Source organism: Suricata suricatta, chromosome 15 (assembly GCF_006229205.1).
Source record: "Suricata suricatta isolate VVHF042 chromosome 15, meerkat_22Aug2017_6uvM2_HiC, whole genome shotgun sequence".
Classification (NCBI taxonomy): Eukaryota; Metazoa; Chordata; class Mammalia; order Carnivora; family Herpestidae; genus Suricata; species Suricata suricatta.
The window spans coordinates 10,530,712-10,554,140 of NC_043714.1; the positions used below are offsets into that span (position 1 = coordinate 10,530,712).

The 23,429-nt window shown below is 38.3% G+C and overlaps 1 long non-coding RNA gene across 2 annotated transcripts; it reads right to left on the bottom strand.

Annotated features, from left to right (window-relative positions):
- Positions 1-1,023: 1,023 nt before the first annotated feature.
- Positions 1,024-9,688, bottom strand: LOC115279381. 2 transcript variants are annotated; one of them, XR_003903396.1, is made up of 3 exons: positions 9,565-9,688; positions 3,237-3,333; positions 1,024-1,375 (listed from the first exon to the last, which is right to left on the bottom strand). It is a non-coding gene; the product is annotated as an uncharacterized LOC115279381 (long non-coding RNA). The 2 variants fall into 2 exon arrangements; XR_003903397.1 differs by lacking the exon at positions 9,565-9,688 and adding an exon at positions 3,428-3,479.
- Between the last annotated feature and the right edge of the window lie 13,741 nt (positions 9,689-23,429).

The window sequence follows — 23,429 nt, forward strand, 5'->3', positions numbered from 1 at the left end:
TATTTGTTTATAGTAACGTAAGACTCTCCCTTCATAGACCTAATCATGTTTAGTGTCTTACACTTCCATAGTGCTTTGTATTCTCAGAACTTATGCATATTGACTATCTTATTTTATTTTGAAAAGATTCTTATGATTGATTATATCTATTTTGAATATGAGTAAACTGAAATCTGGAAGCATTCAGGGACTTACCCAGGGCCATACAAGTAATAGATAATGGAAAAAAGACTCACACTACAGGAAAAAAAAAAAACTTACTATTATTTCTTGGTCTGCTGAAGCCCTTTTCTTTTTCCTTTATTTGAAATGTTCATTTATGTTTAGAGAGACAGAGAGCACAAGCAAGGAAGGAGCTGAGAGAAAGCAGAGAGAAAAAGAGACAGAGAGAGAGAGAGAGAATCGCAAGTTCCACTCTGTCAGCACAGAGATCAACGCAGGGATCCATCCATGACCTGAGCGGAAATCAGGAGTCAGACGCTTAAATGACTGAGCCACCCATGTGCCCCTGAACTCCTTTCCTATCTATTGTGATTTTCTCCTGCTAGAGTTTAGAGGTAAAAAAAAAAAAGCAATTTTATTACATAACAACACCAGTTCAAATAAAACTATCATAGTCTTGTGTTTAATTTAATATTCCTCCAGTCCCCTCTACTCCCCACATTGAAGAGAAAGAAAACCCACCGGGATAACTAAGGTAGAGAACGCCAAAGCAGAAACGCCAATAACGAGAGCCAAGCCAGATGCTCGATACTAAACTTTGGCTTTTCTCTGTCCTAGCTTGGAATTGATTATGTGCAAGTCAAAAGTAATGGATGTTTCACTTCACTTGGTGCTTTGCAGACACGCCCTTCAGGAGTGACACAGATATTTTACTGATACAGATTTTAAGAATGCTTGAAGCCTGCACATAGGCAAAAATTAAAGGCTCAACATGACAATATAAAGAAAAAGTCATCTAATCTTTGTCTGGAGTTTGTATTAGTCTTCTAGGATTGCAACAACAAAATAACACAGACTGAGGAGCTTAACCAACAGATTTATTGTCTTACGGTTCCGGAGGCTGAAAGTCCAAGATCACGGTGTTGCCAAGATTGGTTCCTACCCTTGGTTTAAGCGTGGCCACCTTGTGGTTGTATCTTCACATTGTTTTTCCTCTGTGCATGTCTCTTTCTCTTTACGCAGTGTTCTTTTTAGAAGGACACCAGTCCTATTGCATTAGAGCTCATCTAATAACTTCATCTTAATTAATTATATATGCAATGGCTCTATTACCAAATAAAGTCACATTTTGAAGTATCGGGTTAAGACTTCAATATATGAATTCAGGGGGTACACAATTCATCTCCTAGCAGAATTCCATCAACTTTGCTGCCTAAAAACAAAGAGAAAAGCCTTACTAGTAACATTTAAGACAGGTGTGGTCATTCAGTTATACATTAATCAGGAGGAAGTAATGTCCCACCACGTCTAGCAGAGGTGCTGGCCAACAGAAGGCCAAAGGGAAGCCGTGGCAATCCATCAATATACATGGATGGCTTGAATTATTGTAAAAGCAGATGGTATTTGTATTTTCATACTGAAGAAAGAGACAACACAGAAACAACTTCCTATTACTTCTTAGCTCACCTATCCACCACAATCTATTTACTTACGTTGTCTCTCTAACATCATTTATGTCTGGGTCTCTATGAAAGATTCCAATATATGGAAGAACAGGATCTACTCAGAAAGCCAGTTTCAAAATGGACTTGCTGCCAAATGTGCAGGCAGAACTCAGGGATTTATGAATAAATAAAGAAAAACCTTCAGATATCTTGCCAAGTGAATTCAAAAAAAATATTCTGAAAGCCTTGGGAGAAAGGAAAATAAATTTTGATTCAAGACTAATCCCGAGACAGGGAAATTAATGACAATTCAGATTTGCCTTTTCAAATGTTAGAGGAAGATAACCTTTAAAACCAATCTACATGGTGACTGTTTTAAGTACCTTTATCATTTTATTAAGTCTCTTCTTCTTAAAGATATAGAAGGGAAATAAACATCTTACCACATCATTCTTTTAGTTTTTACAAAGGCATTCAAGTGAGAAGCAAGGGCCTAAATGCATTAAATTTTAACAGCAATGTGGAAAATCCCATTTTAAAACGTTTTATTATGAAAAATTTAAGGCATATGAAAATAGAATAAGATAATGAATTTCCATACATCCTGATCACAAGATTCAATAATTATCAAGAATTTGCCACTTGTACTTCATCTATTGCTCTCTTTTTCTTCCTACCCCTCAATTATTAAACCGAGTCCCAGCCATCATTGAACCCCTACACCCTTATAAACAGATCTTTAAAAGTTATAAACAAGTTTCTTACAATCCTCAAAGTCATCATCAAACTTAACAGACTATCAGCATTCCTTAATGCCATCTAATATCCGGGACATGTTCACATTTCCCAGATTGTAGCCAAATGTGTTTGTAGTTGTTTGGGTTGAGCTAGGCTCTGAGTAAGGACCCCACACCATGGTGGCTTGTTACACTCATTAAAATATTTTCAAAACTATGAGCCCATGAGTCCATGCACAATGAGTCTGTGAGGTTGACTAGAAACTTTTCCTCATTTATCTTGCTTAGAGAACTTCCCCACCCAGAACCGTCTTGACTCCGTTCCAACAACTGTGCCCCAGAAAAGCTGACCCCAAGTCAGGACCTCAAGTTGCCCAGCTGAGAAAATCTCAAGCTGGCAGAAGGAAGAAAGAGACAAATCACAGCAGGACAGGAGAAGAAAGGGGATATTCTGAGACAGGATTTGTGAACAGATATTTCACTGTTGGGAAAGAAATTAGAATTTTTTAAAAGTGAGTAAGCAATGAAGAGATTGACAGTAGTAACCCCCCTATCCTTCCAAAGGCTTTTCTTCTGGAATCTAATTTCAATTTGGAGCATTCGGCAATGACTAGTAATCTGTTGTAGTAAATCACTTTATTTCTGTGCTCCTGGAGGGCATAGTGCTTATTGTACTAAGACACGTAGAATTTTAGGTACTGAATGCAGAGAAAAGAAAGACATTTCTTTAAAAAAAAAAAAAAAAGCAAATCTGCATGGGCATAAAACTAATATAATCACAAAACACATTAGTACTTCAGTAAGCAGAATTCTAAATGGGCCCCAAGATTCCCACTGCCTCGTGTATACATCTTGTAAAATCCCCTCCCTTGGGTGCCAGTGGGAACAGTACCTGTGATGAGATCATTGTTCTCTTCATTAGGTTACGTTACGTAAGACTCCCTTGTTGCAGATTGGAAAGAGCTGGAATTCAAGGCCTTTTTGATGACCTGGGGGGAAGCAAGCATTCATGTTGCAAACTATCTATGGGGGCCACATGGTAAGAAACTGTGGCGGTCACTATGAACTGGGAGCGGTCCTTACCTGACAGCCAGCATGGAAAAGGGGAGCCTCATTTCTCTACCCGCAGGGAACTGAACTCTGCCAATAAACCAAATCAGCTTCAAAGAAGGCCCTGATTTCCCGATGAGAACCTCAGTGTGGCCAACCCTTGACCACCGCCAGAGGAGACCCTGAGCGGGACCCGAGCAAGATCCAATTTGCCTGGACTCCTGCCTGACCCACGAAAACTGTGAGATAATAAATGTGCCTTATTTTAAGAAGCTAAATGTGTGGCAATTTGATGTGCACCAATAGAAAATTAGTACATCCTATGCCTGTTTAGATATTATCTCTGCATACAGTTACATAATATAATTGTGACAAGTAATATAAAAAATAACATTTTTCAGGCTAACAAAGCCTTGATTTTATTCACCGTGTGGCCATGTTCTATAGGGAAGGAGGCAGGAAGCAGAGAGCGAGGGTGCAAGTTGGTCTGAACCAATCAGAGCAGCCTCCTTGCGTTGGCAATAATTGGTTTGAGTGTGGGCATGGGGAGAAGTTCTGAGCAGTGCGACCTGAGGAGAAGCAGTACGGAAAGTTCTCACTGTGAGAAAGTCACACACAGGAGGAAATTGTTTTTTATTCCACTAGATTACCTGGGGGCGGCGGCTACAAGTGCACTGGTTATCTTGGGTTAATAAAGAGAGGCAGCGTAAGAAAACAATCCAAAATGCTGAACATGGCAGAATGGAAAAATAGAAAATATGAAGCTATGACCTTGATGATGTCATTGAACTCTTAATTAAAAAAACATGAAGTCACCCTACCATAAGACCTTTTGTTGTTTGCGTTAATAAATAATAAATTAAGCCATTTTAGCTGTATTTTCTGTTATTTGCTGCCAAAAGCAATTTAGTTTATGCATTGGTGCAGCGTTATACACTGTGTGTGTGTGTGTGTGTATGTGTGTATGTGTGAAAAGAGTACATGCTTAATTAATGCCTATTATCAAGAATTCTAAATAAATTGCCAAACCTCTCCTTCTCTCGTGACGTATTTTAGACCCATCCTAAACAATAGGAAGCTGGTATTTTACCAGAGTGAAGACTCTACCATTTAAACATGCTCTAGGGCAGGCCCTGTGCTTGGTATTCTCACACACATTTTCTTACTCATTCCCAGCAGTAGCTTTTCAGTGTAGACGTATATAAACTTGCAGTGTGTCCAGGAGTCTGTGATTCATCACAAACATATCACGTATCTTCACACTCTTCACTAAAGAGTCCTCTTTCCCTTGTGTTAACTGAAATTTGATCATGTCTTCCGACAGTGGTTCCCCTTCTCCCTTCTCAGGTGATGCAGGTGGCTTCTCCCTCAGCCTCCTCCCAATGAAACCAGACATAGAAGGCTGTCCAGTTTGACCTTATTGATGCTTCCAGACCTGCTTAAGACTCCACGAGATAATGTCACTCATCACTCATCCTGTTGCTTGCTTACCCACTTTCCAGGTTCCTTCTTCTCATTTCATTTCATTTCTTCTTTTTATTTCTCATGGCCCACTAACACCTCACTGGTACTCTGGTCTTAATTCCTGGCCATTTCAGTATGCGTGTAGATTATGCTTCCAATATTCTAGCTCCTTGTCTTTAAACCTCTCTCTGTCAATTTGACTTCCATTCATCTCAGTGACTTTCCCTCCTTAAGGGCCTATCTCAGAGCTTGTCCTTATCCATACCCATAACCTCCATTCCATACACCCCCTCTCTGGGCTCCGCCTCTTTCCAGCCCCCTTCTTTAGTACTCCAAGGCCAATGATCTTTTTATCCCATGGGTACTTTCATCTCACTGGACACCATCACTATTCAACATCTCTCATCTTCATGACCTCTCTTCCCTCCTCACCTGGATTAAATTTCATAGTCGTCATTTTAGTGACCCCCTAGCATAGGCAATCAATTCCCTTGCCCATCATAATCTTTGTTGGACTTGATTAGGTAACACCCATCACCCTCTGCCCTTTCGAACTGTATAACGAAAGAACATAACTAAAGAAAACACAACCACATTTCCTGGTGCCATTTTGAATTAATAACCATAAACCCTGCCATGTACCCAGCAATCACACTATAATGCCTTCATCTATTTACCTTCTCACTATGCCAATTGGCTCCTTCCCACCTTCTTCTTGCTCTTCAAACCTCTAGCACTTCCTCTCCCCTCCTTGTACAAAATCAATGCCTTTGCTCCCTACCAGACTAAAAATTGAAGCAATAAGTAATGTCTTTTCAAGAGAAAGGGGACTAGACAATTTCCCCATTAAAAGCAAATCATGGCGGAAAATATACACAAAAGTTTTTTGGAAGAAAGATAGAACTAATAAGATAATGAAGAATGGTGATATTGGATCAGGAGAAGAAGAAAAACTAAGATAACTGAGGTTGCCATTTATCCCAAGAACTTCTACCGAGTCAGGACGGGACGTGAGAGGTTGAGCAGCTGAATAGCACTTCCAATATCCTCTCTGGCTGGGGAGACAAACGTCGGAAAATAGGTTCAGCCAAGACAAAGGGACCCTGGTAAACTACACATATTTTAGCTATATCATAAGAATAAAGCCAACCCAGAAATAGATAAAGGTTGAATTATTTCAATCCCTGAAATTGGATTAGATGATTCAGATTGCTAGTGCCCCTAGATGCCTCCCAGAAGTAAAAATATGTCTTCCCTGAAGGAAGATATTATCCTCAATAATTTTTCTAAAAAATATATTTACATACAATATCCAGCATTCAATCAAAAGACGGTGCATGAAAAGAGACCACACCACATGAATTTTAAAAAATGAAAAGGAACACAGAAGAAAATAGATACACAGTGTTATTGAGCTTAGAGCATTAAAATAACTATGCTAAAAAAGCTTAAGATAAAAAGCAAGGCTGAGAATTTCAAAAGGATACTGAAAACTATAAACAAAAGAAGATAATTTTAGAACTGAAAAATATCATAACCAAAATTAAGAATCCAATGGATAACTTTAGCAGCAAATTAAACAGACCTTAAAAGAATAGTATTGAACTAGAAGGCAGACAGAGGAAAATACTCTGAACAAAACAAGTAGGAAATATATGCATGGAAAATAGAAAAGAGGAGGGAAAAGCTACCTAACATACAAGTAATTAAAGTCCCAGAAAGAAAGCAAAATAGGAGCCAAATCCTATTTCAAAAGAGATAAATAAATGGGTGAAAATTTCCCACAATTGATGAACTAGAAAGCACAGAATCAAGAAGCACTGTGAGCCACAAGCAGTATAAATTAAAACAAACTGTAGGTACATCATTTTTTTTAAGTAGGCTTCACTCCCAGCACAGATCCCAACACGGGGCTTGAACTTCAGGCCCTGAGATCAAGACCTGAGCTCAGATCAAGAGTTAGATGTTTAACCAACTGAGCCACCGAGGTACATCATATAAATGCTGAAAATGGAAAACAGAGAAAATCTTACAACGTGTCAGGGACAAAAAAAAAGATTAATTCAAAAGGACCAGAATTAGACTACAGATTTTTCAACAGAAAGGAGACACAGGTTAATAGCTTCACCAAGTACCGAAAGACAATAAAGTCCAACACAGAAAGCGACACTCACAGAACATTCTGCAAAAGTGAAGGTACAACAAAGGTATTTTCTGAAAAAAGGAAAACAGGAAATTTAGTTCTGGTGGACTTGCAAAAGGAAATATGAAAAAGTTTTTTTTTCAGGCAGATGGGAAATAAAACCAGAAGCAGCTTAGAAAAGAGTCTGCGAAGGAATAACAAGCCATAAAAATGATAAACATGTATGAAGATTTGAATATCTATGATTTCTAGAACATAATTAAGAATATAGCAGTATTTAACAAATATGTGTTTATGCATATCTATGTGTGTGTGTTTGTTAAGAAAATACACGTGGAGGGGGTGAGACATTAATCAGACAGCATGACATTGAGGAAAAGGAAATGCACAGACTAATAAAATGGAATGGATCAAAAAACCTACTCAATCATAGATATTTATTTTCAAACTAATGTAGCACTTCAAAGATGTGGAAAAGGAATAACCCTTTTCGTAAGTGGTCCTGAGAAAATTAGTTTTCCTTGGGAAAAAAAAATTGTGGCCTTACCTCCCACCAATTCCAGGTCAGTTATAAATCTAAATGTGAGAAACCATTAATACAACTTCTAGAGGATAATCTCTTTTGGTTGAGGCATAAGAAAAGTTGTCCTGTAGTACACAGAAAGCACTAAGCATACAGGCAAAAACTGGTAAGTGAGATTACGTAAAAATTAAGAACCTCAGCTCCTCAAAAGTACCATTAACAGAGTTAAAAGGCAAATAGAGAGTGAAAAAACAATTCCGACATAAATAACCAGCTGAGGACTCGTATCCAGAACTTACAAAGATCCCTTGTTGACAAGAGCCTCATAGAAGAAAAAGGGAGGAGAGGGAAAGAAACCTGTGTAGATACTTTACAGAGAAACAAATGCAAATGGCCAAGACACATATGAAGAGGTGCTTAATTTCATCAGGGAAATGTAAACTAAAATCCACATTCACTAGAAAGGTTGAAATTGGAAAAATAACAACTGTAAGCATAGGAAAGAAGGGACATGGGAATGTCATGCACCGCTAGTGGGATTGCAAATGAAACCATGAGATGATAATGACTGACATTATCTCCTGTAACTGAACGTGGGCACGCACACCAGGTGACCCAGCAACTCCACCAAAGATGTGTACCAACAAAAACGCCTTCCATATACATCCAATAAAGTTCATAGCAGGCTAAAAGTTCAAAACTAGAAACAACCCAAATACCCATTCACTGAAGAATAGAAAATCAAATTATATAACCTGATAATCTAATATTCCATAGAAATAAAAATAAGTGTACTACAGTAATGTGCAACAAAATTGATGAATTTCATAAACATGATGTCACAAATGCAAAACATTGCATGTTACCTTTTAAAGTTCAAAACTAAATTGTAGTGTCTTAATTCACAAGAGTGGTTACTTTGGAGGAGGGGACAGCGCCTAAGAATGATTGAGGAACGTGTGAGGAGTTGATGGGGGTGCCTGCAATTTCCTCTTGTTGGACTGAGATGATGGTCACACACACACACACACACACACACACACACACACACACACAGCCTTCTAACGGTGAGAACTCATTGGACTTCGCATTGATGTTTGGTATACTTTTCTGTGCATTATTCTTAACAACAAGAAGGGCTTAAAATGTACAGCTATTAGAAGAGAATTTTAAGACTCACCACCACAACAATCTACTTACTAGCAACCAAACTCATTACTGTCTTCCTACCTACTACTATGGATAAGCCTGCTCTGCCTCCAATGTCCTCAAACACATCACTCTAAGGTTTCTATCTTGTCTTTCTCACGTCATTAATATTTTCCTCTTTAATGTTATTTGTCTTATTGGAAAAATGCATTAAGTCCATGTTATTTCCTCAGCCACTAAATGCAGTATTTTTCCAACTACCTTTTGCAGTAGAATTTCCGGGAAATATCATTTATACTTGTTGCCTCCATTTCCTTTCATTTCAGGCTAACTTAAAAATCCTCTCAGGCAGGTTTTCCCTCACCCCTCCATGAGATCTATTTTCTTGTCAAAGTCACTAATGACCTCCCAGTGACCCTCAGTGACCTTCATCTTCATCTTGTTTGACTCATCTTCAGGACTGAGTGAAATCGATCCCTCTCTCTTGACGTGCTTCCTTCTACTGACCCCCAAAGAACCACTCTGGTTTTCTTTCCACCTCACAATTGACTTCCCTTCTTAGTTTCCTTCTTCTGGGTCTCTCTTTTTTTGAATTGTTTAATGTTCAAAATGAGTCGTGGTGCTCTAATCTACATATCCACACTCCCTTCATGACCTCATCCCGTCTTAGGGCTTCATACATCCTTTGTGTGTGGGTGGCAACTCTCAAATTTAAATCTACAGTCCAAACCAAACCCCAGCTTCATCAATCCAAATACCTACTTGACACCTTCGCTTGGATTTTGACATCTTAAATTCAATGTCTCCAAAGCTGGACATCTGATTTCTTCCTCCCCTCCGGCTCCACTTAATTTCTCCCTACCTTACTGGCAATTCCCTCCTTCTAGTTACCTGGAAAAAAATCTTAGAGTCATCCTTGATTCCTCTTTCCCTGAAACTCCACATTCATTTCAGAAACTCTTATTAGGCTCACTTTTAAAAAATCATCTAGATGCACCTGAATGGCTCAATCAGTTAAGCATTCAACTCTTGATTTCAGCTCAGGTCATGATCTCACAGTTGGAGGGTTCAAGCCTTGCTTCAGATTCTATGTTGCCTGGTGTGGAACTTGTCTGAGACTCTCTCTCTCATTCTCTCTCTCTCTCTCTACCTCTCCCCCTCTTTCTCTCAAAATAAGTAAACTTAAGAAAAAATCATCTACAGCCTGAAAAATTCTCCCTCCATCTAGATTTTCCATCCGGCTCTAAGCTGTCATGGCATCCCACCTGGATTTGTGCAGTGGCCTCCAAAACCTCTCCCTGCTTCTACTTTACCTTCCCCAAACTTCTTAAAACTGGCATCTCAGGTGATGTTTATAACTATTTACCAGAATGTATACCAAGAGCTGTATAAAGCTTTTCAAAGGCTTTTCATCTCCCTCAGAATTAAATCCAAGGTCCTTTAGATCCTAATGATCTGCTTCCTATTACTTCTCTGTGTTCATCACCCTGCTCTTCCCTTCTCCTCACCTACAATGGCTCCCTGCGGCTGCTCACATATCAGCACATCAGCATGGCGGGGCTATTGAACTTGGTGTTCTCTCTGTCAGGAATGCAAATTTTCAGATATCTGGGATTACTTCTCTCACCTACTTCAATTTTTGCCCATATTTAATCCTCTCAATGGCACTTACTCTAAGCCTTCTATTTCAAATTGCAGCCACTTATTATCTTTACAATACCAAATAACCCACATTTATTTATTGTCTTTGTTAAGTATTTATTGTATGCCTCTCTCACTAAAATATAAAGTCACAGGACAGTAATTTGGATCTGTTTCGTGTGTTGATACATTCCAAGTGCCTGATACATGGTAAGTAATAAACTTATTGGATAAATAAGTAAGTGTGAAAACTCAAAGTCCTTTTCCATGCTTTGTGAATAAATTCAAGGATGAGAAAGCCACTGAAAGATTACAAGCAAGTGAATATTTTTTTCAAAGCAAAAAATGAGAAACAAATAAAGCTGATATTGATTTCTTTAAGATCAGAATGAATGATGTATGACCATGTTCAGAGAAATAAAAAGCCCATTAGTTGAGCATGGAGACGCGGTCTTTCTATTTTCCCTAGAAAATTTGCCCTAGACTCTGACAAAGGGAGGAGGTAAAGAATATTAAGTTGAAAGGTGGAGAGAAAAAGGAAGAAAATGGTAGGACACCACACTATCATGGAACGCTAAATGAATGGGAATAGAAAAATTAGATAGCTCGTTCAGAGAAATTTCCATCATCCTTCACTCTATGAAAAAGAACAGCCTCCAATAGTAGTGTAGTGGGCCAGCCTCATTTGTGATGCTCTCACTGACTATGCCAACATGATGCAGTTAACACATTTGTAAACATCATTTCTCTAAACTACAGAATGTTAGATTATATCTAAAACTCTAAATCTATACTATTTCCCTGCATGACCACTAACATTAACACATAAATAAAAGCTATTTTATAAAAATATTTCTCCCTTATGCTAGATATTTGTAAATAAATGACAGGAAGTAAACAAGCATCTTATAACCTCAGAGTCTCAGACCTCAGGCATGCTGAGGGCATCTCAAAACTAGATGTGCCTTAGGACAATCTTTAATTTACCAAAGAAGGAGAATTCTCCTGTAGCCAATTTTCTCAAAATCTTTACCTAAGCTCTCTGTCACCAAGGGTCTACTTTGATCAGAAATAGAGCAGCATAGGCAATACTTTTATTGAGAAACTCAAAGAGGAAGCAATGCCTTCTATAAAATAAAAGAGGGAAGGGTATATAACCTGCTCTAATTCATCCACGCTATTTCTTGGAAAGAAAAGAGCTTTCTGCTATAACATTTAGAAAAAAATCTAAGATGATTCCAGTAGGGTATTTAAACAGCAGACTGAGACCAATTCATTCATTCCTTTGATAACACTGTATTAATTGAATCCCTTCTGTGAGCCAGAAATAAATATAAAGCTCTCAACAAATTGACACTCTATTTCTGAAAGAAATAAGTTTACTGATAAATGTCATGTTAAAGATAAAGAAGAATCTGGGGCACCTGGGTGGCTCAGTTGGTTAAGCATTAGACTCCTGATTTTGGATGAGTTCATGATCTCATGGGTTTGTGAGTGAGCCCTTGAGTCGGGCTTCATGGTGATAGCACAGAGCCTGCTTGGGAATCTCTCTTTTCTCTCTGTCTCTCTGTCTCTCTCTCTCTGTCTCTCTGTCTCTCTCTCTCTCTCTGTCTCTCCACTTCACTCTTTCTCTCTCTGTGTCTATTTATCTGTCTCTCTCTCAAAATTAATAAAATAAATAAACTTCTAAAAAAAGATAAAGAATAACCTGTGGACCATGGGATCCAAGAAAAGAGAAATAATCTAGCTCAGATTGGAGGAGAGTTAAAGTCAACCTGTCACAAATCCAAAAGAAAGCATAGATGGAGAAAGGGATGAACAACAGGTTCAAGGAAGAAGAGAACAAAGGTACAAATGCCAAGAGGATCACATCCCAAGTGCCTTTGATGGCAAGCAGTCTATGCTTCAAGTCGTATGGGATGAGGCTGGCCTGTGGAGGGAATGACAGATAATGCTAGAAAGAAAGAGATGGACCCAATTATGAAATGTCTTCTATGCCAAACTCAGTAGCTTAGACTTTCCTGAAGGCTATGAAAACCATCAATATAATTTAATCATGAATATGCCATGCTTTGATTTGCATTTAATATCTCTCTGTAAGTCCTGTAACAGATAAATTGCAAAGAAAAAACATCTGGAGGCAGGGAGAAAATTCAAGAGCTGCATACAATAATCAAGACAAGAAAAGATAAAGAGGTAAAGTAAAGCAGTAACAAGTAGGGATGGAGAGGAGAGAAGGTTTTCCCAACAAAATATAGAAAGTAGATAATAGGAGGTGGAGGTGGGGGGAGGGTTGGAGGAGGGAGGGGTTTAGACTCCTTCCAATTTTCTGGTTTAGGTGACTGGATACCATGGTGTCACTGATAAAATAATGGAAAGAACAATTTTGTAGAAGGTGTGGAGTCCAGGTTTTGACACACTGGTTTTGAGTTATGTATAGAACAACCAAGTGGAAAGTATTAGCTAGTGGCTGTGGTTATGATTTTGAAGTTGAGAAAAAAAATCTGAGCTGAGGATATAAATTTGGGCATCACCAGGTTTAGGTAAATTTATGATAGGGAATACATAGATAAGAAAAGAGAAAGGCCAAAGATTGCAATTCAGGAAAGACTGATATTTCAGTATTAGATCAAGACGATAAGTCATCAAAGGAAACTGAGAATGAGATACTAGAGGATAAGAGAAATAAGGAAGTCAGGAGAGGGGGAAACTCAAAGGGGAGAATGGTCCACAGAGCTCGGATACCACAGAGCAAGAGTGTAAGGTGGGCAGAGACGACGGTGTGCATTATTTGGTGATTGGAAAGTTAATCATGACTTCAGTTTGAGCAGTTTCCATTGAGTAGTGGAAAAGAACCAGGTGCATTGGTTTGAGAGATGAATACAGGAAGACGCAGAAATGAGTGTTCATCATTTTAAGAAATTTACCTTCAAATAGCAAGAGAGAGATAAAGTAGCTGTAAAGGCAAATATAATTTTAAGATCTAGATTATTAAGCTAAGTGAAATAGGGCAGTCAGAGAAAGACAAATACCATATAATCTCACACATATATGGAATTTAAGAAACACAACAAGGAACAAAAGGGAAAAAAAGAATGAAACTTAAGAAAAGACCCTTAACTATGGAGAACAAACAGGTAATTACCAGTGGGGAGGGGTGTGGGGGATGGGTGAGATACGTGAAGAGGATTAAGGAGTATGCTTGTCAGAGAAGTCTATGGAAGTGTTGGATCACCATACTGTACACTTGAAAGTAATATAACCCTGTGTGTTAACTACACTGGAATTAAAATTAAATTTTAGAAATTTTAAGCAATGTTGTAATAACTAAAGAGATTTTAATATGGAAAACAATATGGAAAAAGGTTTCATGCCACATGTGGACAAAATAAATGATGGAGCAAGGATTCTAAGACGGTGCAAGGGGTGGTTCCAGGGTAGAAGAGGTGATAGATTTGGAGAAGGACATGTATCCCATAATGAACAGGGACACTGCTTAGGAATCATCAAAACAGTAGATGGAAAGAATAAATGAATGAAAGACAATGGGCCTAATATTTCAAGGCCTTCTATCCCTGTATAAAATATAGGGATAGAAATACCCATTTCATGGGAACAATACAATAATTATCAAGTAATATTTCATATATAAAGCAGTTAGTAGAGTGCCTGGGCCCAAGATAGGTTTTATTGATTGGTAGGTCTTCCTGTTGGATTAGAGCCACTTCCTAGCTTTCCACCCATTAATAGCGATTATTGCCAACAGCCCCTTGTTGCATTTTTCACGAGGCCAGAGTTTGTAATTCAAGTACTTGAGCAAAAGCAAAAGCAGAAAGGGAATGACATAATCAGGCTCTGCTCTAGGAAAAAAGTAAAAAGTAAGTCAAAGTTTGTTTTGTCTTCATTGCTTTGAGATTATGCCTACTGTAACTCTTGTGGGCACACACAAAAAAGTGAAAACACCAGATCTTTCTTTAAACTTGGCAGTCATTTTCATTTTACCTCCAGTAGGGGTTCTCCCTTGGCAGGGTTAAAAACTAACTAATAGCTGGATATGGGTGCGGCAAAAAGCAAGAGGAGTCTCTCTCCCAGCCCCCCAACCCTGCTGAGCAAGGGGCCTCCTGATCCATTCCAACCTGGAAGCCCAGATTCTAACATCCTAGAGTTACTCCTCTCTGTATTCCAAGCTTATGGAAGTGGATAGCTATCCACTTTGAAAGACACACATATGTGTCTCCATTTTTATGTAGACTTTTCTCTCCTTAGCATTAAATGAAAAACTTTCTCTCTCAAATGTTCTTGCCAAATCTTATATACATTCCACATGTCAAATCTTCTGTATCTTCTACGTATTTCATATATTGTAAGTAATTTCCCAACTATATGATAAATGTTATAAGATAAAGAACTGCTTAACTGAAAAAGACCTTTTATTCCAACACAAATTAAGTGGTGTTATTATGATTAATCACAGGAATATAAATTGTCTATTTACAGCTTGCATATATTTAATTTTCTGACTCACTGTTCGTTGGTTTTGCAATTTTAATTCTGTTCTGATAAAAGTTGGTAATATGATAAAAACTATTCAAGGCTTTTAATTTTGTACTAACAACATAATGAGTTTATTTCTATCTCAAAAAAAATCCTTTCACCCTTCTCCAACAACTCATTTTGACATCAAGAATCCCAGAAAATGTAGCACTGTTTTTAACTTCAGCTAAAAACAAGAGGCTCTTATTTTAAAGCTAATTTCTTTCTTTTCTCCCTTCCTTACACCATTTTTTCCTGCTAACAGATAACATTTATCTGACTGTTGACCAAGGACTATACTAGTCGCCAAGACAGATAAGCAAAATATGGTGCCATGGTGCTGTGCCTTTGAGAAGTTCACAGCTTCTGAGAGGACAGACATGTTATAGAAACCCAGTCAAAGGGCTAAGTGAGCATAATGGGAAGGAAAGGGAGTCAGGGGGAGGCAGGGTTAGTGACTTCCTGAAAGATCAAGGAAGCTTTCACAAAAGGGTTGTCATTGGGTTTGAGTCTTGAAAGATGGCTAGAATACAACCAGATGAAGAAGACAAGAGATACATGAATATTCATAGTAGTATTATTCAAAATGGCCCCAACACTAGAAGCAGCCCAAATGTTCATTAAATAATACATGGATAAATGAAATGGTAGTGTATCTATGCAATGGAATATTGTTCAACCAGAAAAACAATGAAGTACATGATACAACAAGGATGAATCATGAGAAGTTTACAATAAATAGAAGAAGTCAGTCACGAAAGATCACATATTGTATGATTCCATATGAAATATGCAAAATAGGCAGATCTATAAGAGACAGAAAGAAGGCTAATGGTCGACTAGGGCTGGTGACTGCCAGTGGCTATGAATTTCTTCATAAGGGGATGAAAATGTTCCCAAATTAGATTGTGGTGGTGTTTGCACACCCTGTGAATTTACTAAAAACATTTTAAACAAGTAAATTATATGGTATGTGCATTATATCTCAATAAAGCTGTTATAAAACAGAGATGAGAAGGGGCGCCTGGCTGGCTCAGTCAGTAAAGCATGTGGCTCTTGATCTTGGCTTCAGAGTTCAAGCCCCATGTTGAGTGTAGAATTTACTTTAAAAAAATTTTTTAATGATGAGAAAATATATTTTAAACAAAAGGAAAAGTCTCTGCTCAGAGTTGGTGGCATAGTGGCAGGGGAGAAATGCACTACTGGCCTCACCATTTAGTTGGTGAGATTTATGGGCAAAATGGAAACATTGCACATCTTTACAGAGTGTATTATAAGTGTGTATTTGGGAATAAAGAGTTGGGCAACAATTTGAAGAGAGATCTGAGGAGGAGAAGATAAGAGAGTAAGAGAGTAATCAGAGAGTCTGACTGTGTGTGCAGTCCTTAGTTATCTGTGACAGAGGTAAAAGTGGGCCCTTCTGCAAAACTCAGGCATTCTAAGACCCGCACTTCTGGATAAAGGTGCACATAAATCATGAACAATACATGGCATTGTTGTTTATGTTTATCAGCGATACACAAGTCTTCCTTTGAGCATACATGACAAATATTTACCAATATAAACAAAGCTAGTTTTAACCAAGGGAAATAATCAAAGCCAAATGTACCATATTTATATCAGATATAAACGAATGTACAAAAGTCATGATAATTGAGGACCAACAGCATGTAGTCAAAAATATTTTGAATAAAAAATTGTATTTCAAAGGGGGCTCAGTCAGTTAAGCAGCCCACTCTTGATTATAACTCCAGTCATGATTTCACAGTTTGTGGGTTTGAGCCCCACATCCGCGAGTGCAGAGTCTGCTTTGTATCCTCTGTCTTCCGCTCCCTGCCCCTCCCCCATTCATGCTCACTCTCTGTCTCTCAAAAATAAATGTTAAAAAAATTAATAAAAATTATATTTCTATAAATAAATAAAGTCAGATTGTTTTTAAGAACACCATATACTTGAAACCATTCACAAGTCACAGAGAATGACGTATTCTTTGGGATTTCTACTGCTGTGGCAGGATATTAACGATGACAAGAAGATAAAAAATGTGCACAAGACACAATGGAACTTTCCTCATATAGCAGGGTTTCTCAAAGTGTGGTTGGTGGACTATTGGCCTCCTAGCCATTGCATATTTAAAACTGATTTCTGGGCCTTTACTGAGATGTGATGAATTGGGACCTGTAGGTAAGGCTGGAAAATCTGCATGTTAATAAGTTGCTCAATTAGTTCTGGCCTAAAGTCACCAGCAGAGGCTCATGTAAAGTCTCAGCAACTCATGGAAGCCTTAAGAGGAAAATCATTCAAGATGGCAATTATTTAGACAAGTTTTGGGGGGTTTTGGGTTTGTTTGTTTTTTCTGAAAATCCGTATAAAGGCAGTCCTCATTCAGAGTCATCTTGTGCCTGATGTCTCCTCCACTGGAATGGGAATGGCGCAAGGGCAGAGCTTTATTCCTTCTGTATTAACTGCTATATCCTCAGCATCTAGAATGTTACTTGGCACCTAGTAGATACTCAGTAAATACTTAATGAATAACTTCATGAGGCTATGTGTTTGTGTGCATATATATCATAATATATACACATATAAGAATCATAGAAATTACTTTTATATACATGCTTTCTTTCCATTTAAAGAAAATTTGCACAAGGTTCTCATTTACTATGTCTTGTAGAATTCTTATTTTGCTTGAAAGTAAGTGCATTACCTATAAGCTAAAGACAATGAGGAAGCAAGCTGTCTCTACTCTGCTGAAATCAATATGAGGCTCTCATTCTACAGCCTGACTGTGTCTGTCCTTTCAGAATAATAAAAGCAGGCATGCTCACAAAAAAAGGGCAGCCAATTAGGGGAGAAATTGTATTTTCATAACCAAGGACAGTACTTCCTTTTGGAAGTGCAAGTGCAAATGGATGAGGTTACATTTGATTTGAGTTTGTAGGAGTTACAATTTGAAGTCTCTAGAAGCTTTCAAGGAGTTAGATGAAATCTCTGAATTTGAACACCACAGGCCAAAGCTTCCATTGTGACCTCCAGATGTCTCTCCATTGCAGTAGATTTTTCTGGGGAAATTTCTCCCAGGTTGCTTGAGCACAACTCTAACACACATGGGGGACCAATGATAGTTTTCAGATTCTATAAGATAATTCCTGCAGCCACGTCTTGCTTATATGGGTGCAAACTGACAAATCAAAAGTAAATGACTAAGAATATACCTTACTAATTTCGTGTGAAAGTGAATATTCTATTTCAGGGGGATTTTCCCACCTATGCAACAATTAGGTAAATACTACCATGTCTCAGTACGTAAAATTCACATAATGTCAACCACACACTACTAGATGCTTAGTTCATGATTTAAAATACAATAATGGAAAGGTGCTTATTGTTTCTTTCTACTCCAATCTATTCCACGTCCCATATTTGGTCTCTCAAGTCCCTGAACCCCCATTTCTTCTTTCTCCCTTATCCCACACATGTTAGAGGTCATTAGGTCCAGCTTATTGTGCCCTCTACCTAATTCTGTCCATTTTTTCAAGCTCTTCTCCCATTTTCCTAACTTAGGCCACTATTCTCTCTTAGCTAAATGATCATCTTATCCCTGACAACCCTGCCTCTAACCCTGCCACGTCCCCATCCATTCTCCACTCTGCAGGACACTTCTTAGCACTCTCTAAGGACACCGCATGGCTCAGGACTGTCTATCCTGTTCTTTCTGCCATCCTAGTCTCTTTAGCAAACTCTGGGGCATCATTCCATACCCAACAAAAAGAATGAGCTATCTAAATTACAAATGTGAGTATGTCCCACCCCGTGGCTGCTTTAAACCCTTCAAAAATTCCTCCCAGCTTGTAAGCAAGATCTGAATTCTTTTTCAAGGATTAAAGCGCCCTTTGTAATCAAGCTCCCCTTTCCTTGAATAGGCTGTGTTCTCTTGACTTCTGTAGTTCAACTCTCTGTCCTCAGCTTTGTTGGATGTAGAACGTACTCTTTCCTACCTGAATGGCTTTCTGTATTCTGTCTCCTCTGCCTGAAGGCTTATTCATGACTTCCTTCACAAAGGCTTATCCTGAGATTTGGTTGAGTGTCTATGGCAGATTTTTATCTCCCAAAGATAGTCATAATGGTGGTAGTATTGATAACATATCAGGAACACAGAGTTGTTCAATTCCTTGCCCAAGTTTATACAATCAATAAGAAGGAGGATTTACATCAAGGCAGCATGACTCCAGACTTATGCTCTTAACCACATGCCATACTAGGTTCGCATCTTCCAGGTAGGTTTAAAATACGGCTCAGTGGCAAGAGCTTCTTCTCTGTCTTTGGGTCTCAGAGCAGGTTTCACATCCACTGAGAGGACTACCATTCCTACCCCCACTTAAAACAGCCCAATCCAGCCCCATGGCAGTCCCTTTCTGTCACACCTACCAGTTTAGCTCGTTATTGTGGACATTATTGCTTGAAAACGTCTTATTCACCAGATGTCTACCCCTCCCACTAGGGTAAACATTCTATAAGAACACAAACCAACTTTGTTTGGGTCAGCTCTGTAGCCAACAGGACTAGAACAGAGGCATGCACATATTTTGTTGAGAGGAAAATGAAAGGATGGGTGGACACATTCAGTATGACAACTGAATTTGATCTTTCTCCCATGTTTTGCTAAGTTCGCTTACTAAATTTACAAAGCTTCACTTTGGAAAGTAATTTAGGCCCTGTGAGTACTTCACTGCATAGCTATGAGAGATAAAAGGGAGAGGAGATATAATGTAAAAAACAAAGTCATTTGTGTTTCTAACTGTGTTCTTCTCAAGATCAGTATTCTGTGAGACATCAGAAGGTCGATGGATAATTGAGAGATGCTGGATTAAATTAAATCCGGTGTGGTACTTCATTGTACTATTTCCCTGAAATTTGCTATAGACCAAATGTTTGTTCTCTCAACCATCCCAAATTCATATGTTGAAACCTAACCCAGGTATAGGACTACTGCTGGCCATCCTGGTGAACTGAGGGGGTGATATTGCAACCCCAGGTGGCCTGGAAGCAAAACACTGATCCAAAGTGGATTATTCTCAAGCCTTGATGTCTAATGAAATTTGCCCCATTTGGACTTACTTGGGACTTGTCACTCCTTATTTTTCTTTTTTCTATATCTTCCTTTTGGAGTGAGAAAGTGATCCCATGCCTATCCTATGATATATATCCTACATATATATTGAAGTATACAACATATTTGGTTTTACGGGTTCACAGCTTGAGAGGAATTTTCTCCAGGATGAATTGCACCTTGAGTCACACACATACTTGATTTAGATGATACATAGATGAGATCTTGGACTTTAAAGTTGATGCCAGAATGAGTAAAGACCTTAGGTGCTATGAGTAAAGACCCAGGCCAAATGAATGTATATTGCATGTGAAAAGGACAACAGTTTGTTATCCCCACAAGGTTCATATGTTGAAGCCTGACCCCTAGTATAATGGTATTAGGAAGTAGGGCCCTTGGAAAAGTGATTAGGTCAAAGGGTGGAGTCCCTATGCCTAGGATTAGTGCCCTTATACAAGACTCCAGGGGCACCTTAAAGTGTTAAGAGTCCCACTCTTTGTTCCACTCAGCTCATGATCTCACAGCTTCATGGGTTTGAGACCCACATGGGGCTTTGTGCTGGCAGCACAGAACTTGCTTGGGATTCTCTCTCTTTCTCCTCTCTCTGCTCTTCCCACTCATGCTGTCTCTGTCCCTCTCAAAATAAGTAAATAAATCATCTTTTAATAAAGAGAGAGAGAGACCCCAAAGAGCAACCTCACCCCTTCAGCTATGTGAGGACTCACTGAAAATCCTGTTGTCTATCAGCTTGGAAGCTGATGGGCCCTTACCAGACACTGAGCTCGGCAGCACCTTGGTCCTGGATTTCCCAGCCCCTAGAATTGTGAAAAATAAATGTGTGCTATTTCTAAGCCAGCCAGTCTATGGTATTCTGTTACAGCAGCCCAAACTAAATAAGACAGACTTTCATTTACCAAGTGGGCACAATGAAATTGAAGCACTGTAAATGTTTCCCAAACTTTATTGACATGAATTCCTTTTTTCCTCCTCAGATCACCCTGTGATATATTAGATTTCCATGAGAAATGTTTTGGAACACACTGAATCTTAAAATTGTTAGGCATTTTTATTATTGTTCTACAATTACATAAACGGATCATTAAGTTGGCGTTCCCTGAAGCAGAACAAATGAAGCCAAATTAGATCCCCAAATCATATTGAATATTATGGCTGGCTTGGATTAATGTGTAAAGCTTTTCTCCAACCTGGATAAATTTTAATAAATATCCTGTGTAGAACTCCATGATCACCAAGGAATACACTGCAACCTTTTGATAACTAGGTGATTCATCATGATAAGAAACGTTTGCAGAGGAAGCTCTCATTTTATTGTCACTTATGTAGGGTAATAAATTAGCACTGTACACTGTAATAAGGTGTCCAATAAAGTTCTAACCCATAAAGAAATTCAGGGCATTAGGAAAATGAGCAGCATAACGAGTTGCTATATCCTTATGGTGTTCTGAGTGGGAAATAAAATTGATGAAGGCAGAGAATATCTTCTGAACCCTAAATATTTGGGGGAACCTACTATGTGCAAGACCCTCTATTAAACACTGCAGCTTACTCCCGGTAAACATCTGCTTGTCCCAGAGGCTGGTACCTACCTGTGCCTCCCTTCTAACTTGATAGTAGGGTTTCTCTGGGAGTTACAGAGTTCAAGGGTAGCACCTTTGAACTGACAGTACTGCCACCACATACCAGCTACACCCTGGAAACCTCATGAGTTCCAATCCAGAGCCTTTCAATACAGCAAATATGGCAATGAAGCAAGCCAAATGAATTTTTTGGTTTTCCAGTGCATATAAAAGTTATGTTTACACTATTTTGTAGTCTATTAAGTGTGCAATAGCAGTATGTCTATAAAACAATGTACATACTTCATTCTAAAAATTCTTTATTACTAAAAAATACTAACCATCATCTGAGCTTTCAGCTGGAAGACAATCTTGACTCAATGTGGATGGTTGCTAACTGATCAGGGTAGTGGTTGCTGAGGGTTGGCATAGCTCTAGAAATCTCTTAAAATAAGTCAGTGACATTTGCCACGTCAATTGACTTTTCCTTTCATGAGTGATTTCTCTGTAGCCTGTGATGCTGTTTTGATAGCATTTTACGTACAGAACTCCTTTCAAAGTTGGATTCAGTCCTCTCAAACCCTACTACTGCTTCAACCACTAATTTTAGGTGATATTCTAATATCCTTCATTGCCATTTCCACAGGCTTCACAACATCCTTCACCAGGGGTAGATTCCATCTCAAGAAATCACTTTTTTTGCTCATCCATAAGAAGCAACTCCTCATCTGCTCAAGTTTGATCATGAGATCACAGTAACTTGGTCCAATTTTCAGGCTCCATCTCTAATTCAATTTCTCTTACTATTTTTACCACATCTGTGGCCATTTTCTCCACTGGAGACTTGAACCCCTCCAAGTCATCTAGGAGACTTGGAATCAACTTCTTCCAAACTCCCGTGAATGTTGCTGTTTTGACCTCTTCCCATCAATCAGGAATGTTCTTACTGGCATCTAGACTGGTCAATCCTTTTCAGAAGGTTTTCAATTATGTTGCACAGATTCATCAGAGGAATCACTCTCTATGACAGCTATACGTAATAAAATATATTTCTTGAATAATAAGACTTGAAAGCCAAAATTGCTCCTTAATCCATGGGCTGCAGAATATATGTTGTGTTGGCAGACATGAAAACAATGCTACTTCCACAGAACATCGCCATCAGAGCCCTTGGGTGCATTGTCCATGAGCAATAATATTTTGAAAGGAATCTTTCTTTCTGAGCACTAGGTCTCAGCAGTGGGTTTTTTTTTATTTAAAAATTTTATTTATTTCTTTTTTACTTTATAAAGTTTCATATTTTTTAACATATGCAATTATTTTCCATCATTTACAATACAGTAGTTGCAATGACACTCAAAACAGAGAAGCAAAGTAAAAAATCAAAACACCAACTTCTGTTCCATGTAATTAGACTCATACAGAAATTAGAAGGTTAAGTAACAACTAGTTAATCACCTAATTTCACAGCTATCTGAAGTGGCAATTGTTATATAGCAGCTTATCTATGATACATTCAAGATAAATGATACAATATATTACTTGTTCATAGGCTACAACACAGCCTGCTTAATACCTTTCCTTAAAGTCCACCTCTATACTACAATATTCTTGAGGACCATGCAAAAAAGTCGCTACCTTTTATGTAGGAAATGGATGTAAAGTCTTTGGTGTTGTAAAAGCAACTTCATTTAAACATAACCACCCCCATCACCAAAAAAAAAGAAGAGGAAAAAAAAATAAAGAAAATAATAAGGGAAAAGCCCAAGACACACTTCCTATGGGGAAAAAAAACCAGCATGTAATTTCTGTCCTTGATGGAACGTATTAAATAAGCAAACACCCCAACAAGGAAAACAAGTACTACAATGTAAAAATATTAAGAAAACAAAACC